The sequence below is a fragment of the Sapajus apella genome, unplaced genomic scaffold, assembly GCF_009761245.1.
Source record: "Sapajus apella isolate SASKATOON/1434 unplaced genomic scaffold, GSC_monkey_1.0 scaffold42, whole genome shotgun sequence".
Classification (NCBI taxonomy): Eukaryota; Metazoa; Chordata; class Mammalia; order Primates; family Cebidae; genus Sapajus; species Sapajus apella.
Genome location: NW_022436982.1, coordinates 12363104 through 12373089, shown reverse-complemented (window position 1 = coordinate 12373089; position 9986 = coordinate 12363104). Strand labels below are relative to the sequence as shown.

Below are 9986 nucleotides of genomic sequence, written 5' to 3'. Positions count from 1 at the left end.
ATACCCACTCTTGGAACAGTCTTTCCTAACCCACTTGCGAGGCCCAACAGAGCGTAGGAGGAGCCAGAGAGTGTTTATATTTGACTCCAACAGCTCTGAAGGCACAATCTTGGCTCACTGCAACCTCCAACTCCCCAGTGGAAGCGATTCTCCTGTCTCAGCCTCCTGAGTAGCTGGGATTACAGGCGCGTGCCACCACACCCAGCCAATTTTTGTATTTTAAGTAGAGACGTGGTTTCACCATGTTGGTCAGGCTGGTCTCAAACTCCTGACCTCGTGATCCACCCGCCTCAGCTTCCCAAAGTGTTGGGATAACAGGCGTGAGCCACCTCGCCCAGCCCTCTATTAAACATTTAAAATAAATAAAACATTTTTTAGGTATATAGTAGCTAACACAAAGATATCTGAACATAAAATTAAGAAACAGCATATTGAATCCAGAAGTATGTTAAAAAACAAAATAAAGCAGCAAAGTGGCCAGGACCCCCTGGGTGAGGGGACTGGGTCTAGGATGGGTACCCTCCTCATCAACAAGATCAGGGAGGAGTACCCAGACAGGATCATGAACACATTCAGTGTGGTGCCCACACCCAAGGTGTCAGACATGGTGGTGGAGCCCTACAATGCCACCCTCCCCATCCACCAGCTCATAGGAAAAACAGACAAGACCTACTGCATTGATGACGAAGCTCTCTATGACGTCTGCTTCAGACCCCTAAAGCTGCTATGCCCACCTATGGTGACCTGAACCACCTGGTGTCTGCCACCATGAGTGAGGTCACTACCTGACTGTGCTTCCGAGGCCAGCTCAATTCTGACTTGCAGAAACTGGCCGTGAATATGGTCCCGTTTCCCCACCGGCACTTATTCACGCCCAGCTTTGCCCCACTGACTAGCCAGGGAAGTCAGCAGTCCCGGGCCCTGTTAATGCCTGAGCTCACCCAGCAGATGCTGGATGCCCAGAACATGATGGCCGCTACCTGATGGTGGCTGCCGTGTTCAGGGGCCGCATGTCCATGAAGGAGGTGGGTGAGCCAATGTTTTGGACATTAAAACATTAAAATGTCCAAAACAAGAACAGCAGCTACTTTGCTGAGTGGATCCCCAACAATGAGAAAATGGCCGGCTGTGACATCCCACCCTGAGGGCTAAAAATGTCCACCACCTTCACTGGCAACAGCAGGGCCATCCAGGAGCTGTTCTAGAACATCTCGGAGCACTTCACAGCCATGTTTCCCCACAAGACCTTCCTGCACTGCCACACGGGCGAGGGCCTGGACAAGATGGAGTTCACCAAGGCCAAGGGCAATATTAATTACCTGGTGTTCAAATACCAACAGTACCAGGCAGCCACAGCCAAGGAGGAGGGTGAGTTTGAAGAGGAGGTGGCCTAGAGCCTCCAGTCACCGGGGAAAGCAGGGAAGCGGTGTGAACTCTTTATTCAATCCCAGCCTGTCTTCTGGCCTGTGCCTCTGTGCGTGCACTTGCTATTTTCCCTGTCCATGTCCCATGCTACTATTAAATAGCATTTAATAGACACCATTATTAAAGCATTTTCATAGTGAAAAAAATTGTTTTGGTTTATTTCCATGTCATCTTTTTTGGCCCAATATACATTTTGTCTTCTATAAAATACCTGTGCCCCTACTGAATACTTCCATGTGTGGCTGCATATGTGTCTGTATGTCCTGAAGAATAATTATCTACAGATCACAGATACAGATCTCAGAGTTTAACTGTGTATACATTCCTATAATTTCTTCATCTCGTAAGAATCTGAATTTTAATCTTGGAGACAGAAGCTATCCCTTATCTTTTGAAACAGAGATTGGAAATCCCAGGGGCCTGAGCTGTTACACCCTAAGATTAGTAAACTTCAATGAACATCTTTTGCTGATCTTCTGAGTGGGAATATTTTCATTTAACCAGTGGGAGGGATGAGGTTCTCCCTTTTAGCAGCTATTTTGCAAGATGCTTTCCTTATGGGCTTGGTCTCTTTGTCCCCACCCTGACTTCATAACCACATCAGTCCCAGCTCATTGTTGAGAAAGCTGGGGCTCTGAACCCCACTGAGAATCGGTGTCTGGGCTCAGGCAGCAGGGACACAGTGAAGGGGGAGGATTTTGCAGGCCACGTTTGGGAGAGGCAAAGCTGGGAGTCACAGGGGGAGAGAGAGTTTGCTTGGGACAAGATGATGCCAGAACAGCTCAGGATTGGCCTTGAGTTCCCCACCAGAGTCAGCCTGATTCTGAAGACCAAGTCTGTAGCTCCAGTAAACCAGACTCATCCTCATTGTTAGTCTCCTGCAACCAGAAAAACTAGGGGAGACAAGGTACCCTGACAGAGCCAAGTTAAATTTCCCAGAGCTCTAGGCTTTCATTCACCCTGATCCAGAGTCTTTACACACTCAGGGAAAGAATCACCATTCCTACAGATAATGGACTAAGGGCAGTAGGACAATGTGGAAGTGCTGAGGGCATAATTCCCTGTGCACACCCGGCCATCTGAGCTCTCCCACAGCAGCTCTGTGGGGCCCTCACTCAGCCTCCATGCTCCTGCTCACGCTGCTTGCCCAGCCAGGAGCCTTCCAGCTCCACCTGAGTTACACAAACCCCAAAGGGACACCAACCTGCTTCAGCCTTCTCTTGCACAACCTCCTGTTTATTCCCAGGAGATTTGGTCTCTTTCTTTTGCACCCTGGTCCCTTCACTTGTGCTTCCACTGTGGGTGGTCACAAGCTCTGTGCCCTTTGGTGTGGATCTCTCTGCTGGAGGACACAGGACGTACTGCAAGTCAGGGACGGGGCTCATCCTTCAGAGACGGCCATATGGCCCAGGTTCTATACATGCCTGCAAAACTGCTATTTCTGGCTGCTATAAACAATCTCTGGCTGGGCTGGTGGCTCATGCCTGTAATCTCAGCACTTTGAAAGGCCTAAGCTGGCAGATGGCATGAATCCAGGAGCTTGAGACCAGCCTGGACAACATGGTGAAACACAGTCTCTTCAAAAAGTTAAATAAAAAGAGAGAGAGAGAGAGACGGGCATGGTGGCTCACACCTGTAATCCCAGCACTTTGGGAGGCCAAGGTGGGTGGATCACCTGAGGTCAGGAGTTCAAGAGCAGCCTGGCCAATATGCAGAAACCCTGTCTCTACTAAAAATACAAAAATTAGCCAGATGTGGTGGTACGCACCTGTAGTTTCAGCTATGCAGGAGGCTGAGGCGGAAGAATCACTTGAACCCGGAAGGTGGAGTTTGCAGTGAGCTGAGATCTAAGATCACACCACTGCACTCCAGCCTGGGTGACAAAGCAAGACTCCATCTCAAAAAAAAAAAAAAAAAAAAAAAAAAAAAGGCCGGGCACTGTGACTCATGCATGTAATCCCAGAACTTTGGGAGGCCAAGGCAGACAGATCACAAGATCAACAGATCAAGACTGTCCCGGCCAACATGGTGAAGCCCTGTCTCTACTAAAAATATAAAAAATCAGTTGGGCATGGTGACATGCACCTGTAGTCCCAGATTCTTGGGAGGCAGAAGAATCACTCGAACCTAAGAGGTGGAGTTTGCAGTGAGCCGAGATGGCACCACTGCACTACAGCCTGGTGAAAGAGTGAGACTCTGTCTCAGAAAAAAAAGAAAAAATAGATAAAAAAACAGCCAAACATGATGTTGCATGACTGTAGTCCCCACTGCTCCTCTGGAGGCTAAGGTGGGAGGATTACCTGAACCCTGGAGATGGAGGTTGCACTGAGCCAGGATTGCACCACTGCACTGGAGCCTGGGTGACCCAGTGAGGCTCTGTCCCCACAAAAAATAAAAATCTGTCTTTATCTACAAGAGATGCCTGCTGCCAAACTCATGATGAGGAAATAATGCAACCAACTGTGTACTCTCAGAAACTTGAGAAAAGGGACCAGGACCTCAGCCAGTGTTACCCTTGTACTGCAAAGCCCTGCAGTACCATCTATGACATTTCTTTTTATTCACTCAAAAAAAGAAGAGATGAATTTTTTTTTTTTTTTACAAATTACGTTATACTATTCAAATCAACATATCAAGTGGTGCATTTAGAGGTATTGGTCAAGGTCTCAGAGGATGTTGATGAAGTTGAATGAGGAATTTCTCCATGTGGTTTTCCTCCCAGCCATCCAGAGAAATATTAGCCCTGAAGACGCAGAAGATTTGCTGAAGCATCTCATGGAGAATGGCCAGAGTATATCCTTTATGGTGCTATTAAGAACTCACAGACTTCTGAGGAAGCATAAAATTTTTCCTGTGTTGTAGACACTGCTGAATTGATGAGGTTTGCAACTTAAAGAGTTTTAAGCTTTCTTGGTTCACTCTTCTTTGCTGTAAGAGAACCAGTTTCACATCTAGAGAGAAGACAGTGGTAGAGGCCAGCAGCACCAACACAATTTCAAAGCAGTGCTTGATAATCATGGTGAAGGTCAAATATGCTACTTATTTCTGCATAGACTTAGAAAAATTCCAACTCTAGTGAATGTTTGCCTTTCATGCATCTCAAATTATTTTGGAGAGTATTCTCTTTTGTTGGTTTTGTTTTCTAATGTCATTTCTCCAAGATTACATTTTAGATTTTCAGATTCCCTTTCCATGTTGTTCAGAGTACATTTTCTCCATTTTCCCTATTATGTTGGCTATTTTGAGGAAATAACTAAAATAACTTTTTCATTGTATGCATTCCTTGAGGCAACTACAGACTAGTCATCCAATACACTCTTTTATTATTCTATTTATTATATACAAAGTTTCACTGAACACAATGTGCTTTCTAAATGTTTAGTCAAGCTTATTAAAGTTCTTTCACTAAGTTTTGTTCAGTAGTAGTCTTTCATGGTGTAAAACTTATCAAAGGCTTAGCAGCACCTATAAAGAGTTCAGGTGAAAAAATTAAAATACCTACAAACTACTAAATTTTAAAACCCCAACTAGATCTGTAAATTTGCACAAATACTTGAGCAAATTAATTTAAAAACATATATCGGTAATCTTACATTATTTTATACCTTCTCAGTTTAAACTCTAAGATTCTAGGCTATAGAACCTGTGGGAAAAAATTAGCAAAAGAAGATTCCTATAATATTATTTCAATGACAGAATATTAGAAACAACCCATAGCTTCAACAACAGGTGAATGATTACATATATGTTGCTACATCCATATATTAAATGATATGTATCTATTATAAGTGATAAATTATATGTGAAGAGAGATTGGGGGCATTGGGTTAGTGTATATTCCCTAGAACAGCGATAACTCTGGTGAACTAATGTGAACATCTCTACATTAACAATCCCTCTTAAATTACAAATACCCAGTTCCATATTCTAAGTTTCTCTTGAATAAGCCCTCAATCTACCTTTCCAGTCTTATCCCACTGTTGCTGTAAATATAGCATGAAGGAATCTGAACTCTAGATAAAGTAAGAGATTTAGTATTCCCTTAATACAGCTATCACTTTGTGTGTGTGCGTGTGTGTGTGTGTGTGTGTGTGTGTATTGACGTTGCTTTCTCTGAAACATCACCTGTTGCCTCCTTTACCTCAAGAACCTATCTGTGCAAGGACTAAAGACTACTTGTCCTTTAAGGCCCAGATCTCCCCCAAGGAGCTATAATCTTCTGGATCCCTGCCACTTCGTACCTACCTTATTTAAGACACATTTCCTGTTCTGTCTTATATTTGACAATGTATTTACCTGTCTTACAAGCTCCCATGATTAAAAGTCTCTTAAGAGTGTGAAATATGTCTGGTAGAATTTGGCTGTGAACCCATCTGGACCTAGGCTTTTTTTGGTTGGTAGGCTATTAATTGCTGCCTCACGTTCAGCCTTTGTTATTGGTCTATTCATGGGTTTGACGTCTTCCTGGTTTAGGCTTGGGAGGATGCAAGGGTCCAGGAATTTATTCATTCTTCCAGTTTTACTGGTTTATGTGCATAGAGTTGTTTGCAGTAATCTCTGATGGTGGTTTGTATTTCTGTGGAATCTGTGGTGATATCCCCTTTATCGTTTTTTATTGGATCTATTTGATTATTCCCTCTTTTCTTTTTTATTAATCTAGCTAGTGGTCTATTTTGTTGATCTTTTGAAAAAACCAGCTCCTGGATTTATTGATCTTTTGAAGAACTTTTGTGTCTCTACATCCTTCAGTTCTACTCTGATCTTAGTTATTTCTTGTCTTCTGCTAGCTTTTGAGTTTTTTTGATCTTGCTCCTCTAGCTCTTTCGATGACAGGGTGTCGATTTTAGATATTTCCTTCCTTCTCATGTGGGCATTTACTGCTATATATTTTTCTCTAGACACTGCTTTAAATGTGTCTCAGAGATTCTCGTATGTTGTGTCTTTGTTCTCGTTGGTTTCGAAGAACATCTTTATTTCTGCCTTCATTTCACTGTTTATCCAGTCAACATTCAAGAGCCAGTTGTTCAGTTTCCATGAAGTTGTGCAGTTCTGAGTTAGATTCTAAATTCTGAGTTCTAACTTGATTGCACGGTGATCTGACAGACTGTTTCTTATGATTTCCATTCTTTTGCATTTGCTGAGGAGTGATTTACTTCCAATTATGTGGTAAAATTTAGAATAGGTGTGATGTGGTGCTGACATACAAAGAGGAGCTGGTACCACTCCTTCTGAAACTATTCCAAACAATACAAAAAGAGGGAATCCTTCTCAAATCATTTTATGAGACCAACATCATCCTGATACCAAAACCTGGCAGAGACTCAACAAGAAAAGAAAACTTCAGGCCAATGTCCATGCTGAACATAAATGCAAAAATCTTCAATAAAATACCGGCACACTGATTGCAACAGCACATCAAAAAGCTTATCCATCACGATCAAGTAGGCTTCATCCTGGGGATGCAAGCCTGGTTCAAAATATGCAAGTCTATAAACGTAATTCACCAAAGACAAAAACCACATGATTATCTCAATAGATGCAGAGAAGGCCTTCGACAAAATTTAACAGCCCTTTATGCTAAAAACTCTCAATAAAGTAGGCATCAATGAAACATAGCTCAAAATAATAAAAGCTATTTATGACAAACCCGCAGCCAATATCATACTGATGGGCAAAAGCTGGAAGCATTCCCTTTGAAATCTGGCACTAGACAAGGATGCCCTCTCTCACCACTCCTATTCAATATAGTATTGAAAGTTCTAGCCAGAGCAATCAGGCAAGAAAAAGAAATAAAGGGTATTCAATTAGGAAAAGAGGAAGTCAAAGTGTCTCTATTTGCAAATGACATGATTGTATATTTAGAAGACCCCAATGTCTCAGCCCAAAATCTCCTGAAACTGATAAGTGACTTCAGCAAAGACTCAGGATACAAAATCAATATGCAGAAATCACAAGTATTCCTATACACCAGTAACAGACTTAAAGAGAGCCAAATCAAGAACGAACTGCCATTCACAATTGCTACAAAGAGAATAAAATACCTAGGAATACAACTAACAAAGAATGTAAAGGACCTCTTCAAGGAGAACTACAAACCAATGCTCAACAAAATAAGAGAGGACACAAATAGATGGAGAAACATTCCATGCTCATGGTTAGGAAGAATCAATATTGTGAAAATGGCCATACTGCCCAAAGTAATTTATAGATTCGATGCTATCCCCATCAAGTTACCAATGACCTTCTTCACAGAACTGGAAAAACCACCTTAAACTTCATATGGAACCAAAAGAGAGCCCACATAGCCAAGGCAATTCTAAGCAAAAAGAACAAAGCTGGAGGCGTCATATTACCTGACTTCAAACTATACTAAAAGGCTACAGTAATCAAAACAGCATGGCACTGGTACCAAAACATAGATATAGACCAATGGAACAGAACAGAGGCCTCAGAGTCAATGCCACACATCTACAAAAATCTGATCTTTGACAAACCTGAAAAAAACAAGCAATGGAGAAAGGATTCCCTGTTTAATAAATGATGTTGGGAAAACTGGCTAGCCATGTGCAGAAAGCAGAAACTGGACCCCTTCTTGACACTTTACACTGAAATTAACTCCAGATGGATTAAAGATTTAAACATAATACCTAACACCATAAAAACTCTAGAAGAAAGTCTAGGCAAAACCATTCAGGACATAGGCAAGGACTTCATGACTTAAACACCAAAAGCATTGGCAAGAAAAGCCAAAATAGACAAATGGGACCTAATCAAACTCCAGAGCTGCTGCACAGCAAAAGAAACAATCATTAGAGTGAATTGGCAACCAACAGAATGGGAAAAAATTTTTGCAATCTACCCATCTGACAAAGGGCTAATATCCAGAATCTACAAAGAACTAAAACAGATTTACAAGAAAAAAACAAACATGCCCATTCAAAAGTGGGCGAAGGATATGAACAGGCACTTTACAAAAGAAGACATATATGAGGCCAACAAACATATGAAAAAATGCTCATCATCACTGGTCATTAGAGAAATGCAAATGAAAACCACATTGAGATACCATCTCACGCCAGTTAGAATGGCGATCATTAAAAAATCTGGAGACAACAGATGCCGGAGAGGATGTGGAGAAATAGGAACACTTTTACACTGTTGGTGGGAGTGTAAATTAGTTCCACCATTTTGGAAGACAATGTGGCGATTCCTCAAGGACCTAGACATAGAAATTCCATTTGACCCAGCAATCCCGTTACTGGGTATATATCCAAAGGATTATAAATCATTCTATTATAAGGACACATACACATGAATGTTCATTGCAGCACTGTTTACAATAGCAAAGACCTGGAACCAACCCAAATGACCATCAACGATAGACTGGACAGGGAAAATGTGGCACATATACACCATAGAATACTATGCAGCCACAAAAAACGATGAGTTGGTGTCCTTTGTAGGGACATGGATAAACCTGGAAACCATCATTCTCAGCAAACTGATACAAGAGCAGAAAATCAAACACCACATGTTCTCACTCATAGGTGGGTGTTGAACGATGAGAACACATGGACACTGGGAGGGAAGCATCACATACTGAGGTCTGTTGGGGAGAACTAGGGAAGGGACAGTGCGGGTGGGGAGTTGGGGAGGGATAACATGGGGAGAAATGCCAGATATGGTGTTGGGGTGGAAGGCAGCAAGCCACATTGCCATGTATGTACCTATGCAACAATCCTGCATGTTCTTCACATGCACCCCAAAACCTAAAAATCAATTTTTAAAAAAGTGTGAGATAAACACTGATTACTGTTTTCTTTACTGTCCATACAACTATAGTAGTTGCTTAATAAATGTATTGACTTGGAATAAATTAATATGTTTGAAGCAAAGTAATACAAGATGTTGAATCTTATCTTTGATCATTTCTCGGCAGGCAGGTGGGTAAATCCCCAAATGTCAAAAATAGGCACTTTGTAAACATGTATGGTTTCATTATATGCCAGCTCAGCTGCATGTTTTGTCACTTAGTCTAGTATTAATAAATTGAAATAAACTGAGTCAGCATGCTCCACAGAGGGGTCTTTTCCCTCTCTGAGAGTGAGAAACAGAGAGAGAGAGAGAGAGAGAGAGAGAGAGAGAGAGAGAGAGAGACAGAGAGAGAGAGAGAGAAAAGACCTATAATAAATATAATATACAGAAGGAATAACACTTCTTTTCATAACATTATGCTATTTGGACAATAGAATTTTGACTAGTCTCAAAAAAACTTTAAATATTTAATGCTGAGCTTCAGGAAAACAATACGAAAATAAATTAAGAATATCAGAAGGGATTCTAATGACGATGAGCTTTGGTCTATAATTAAGGCTTTCTCATCATTTTCATTGAATTGACAAAAATGATCTAAATGTTGTTTAATTTCCAAATGATCAGGCACATTCCATATATCTTTCTGTTACTGATTTCTTATTTGAATATGTTGTGGTTAAAGAATGTAGTTTAAATTTATTGAGACTTAGTGCCTCAGCATATGGTTTATCTTGGTGACAGTTCCT

General features: G+C 41.5%; 1 pseudogene; it reads left to right on the top strand.

Annotated features, from left to right (window-relative positions):
- Nucleotides 1–393: 393 nt before the first annotated feature.
- Nucleotides 394–1678, top strand: LOC116566079 (annotated as a pseudogene).
- Nucleotides 1679–9986: the final 8308 nt, after the last annotated feature.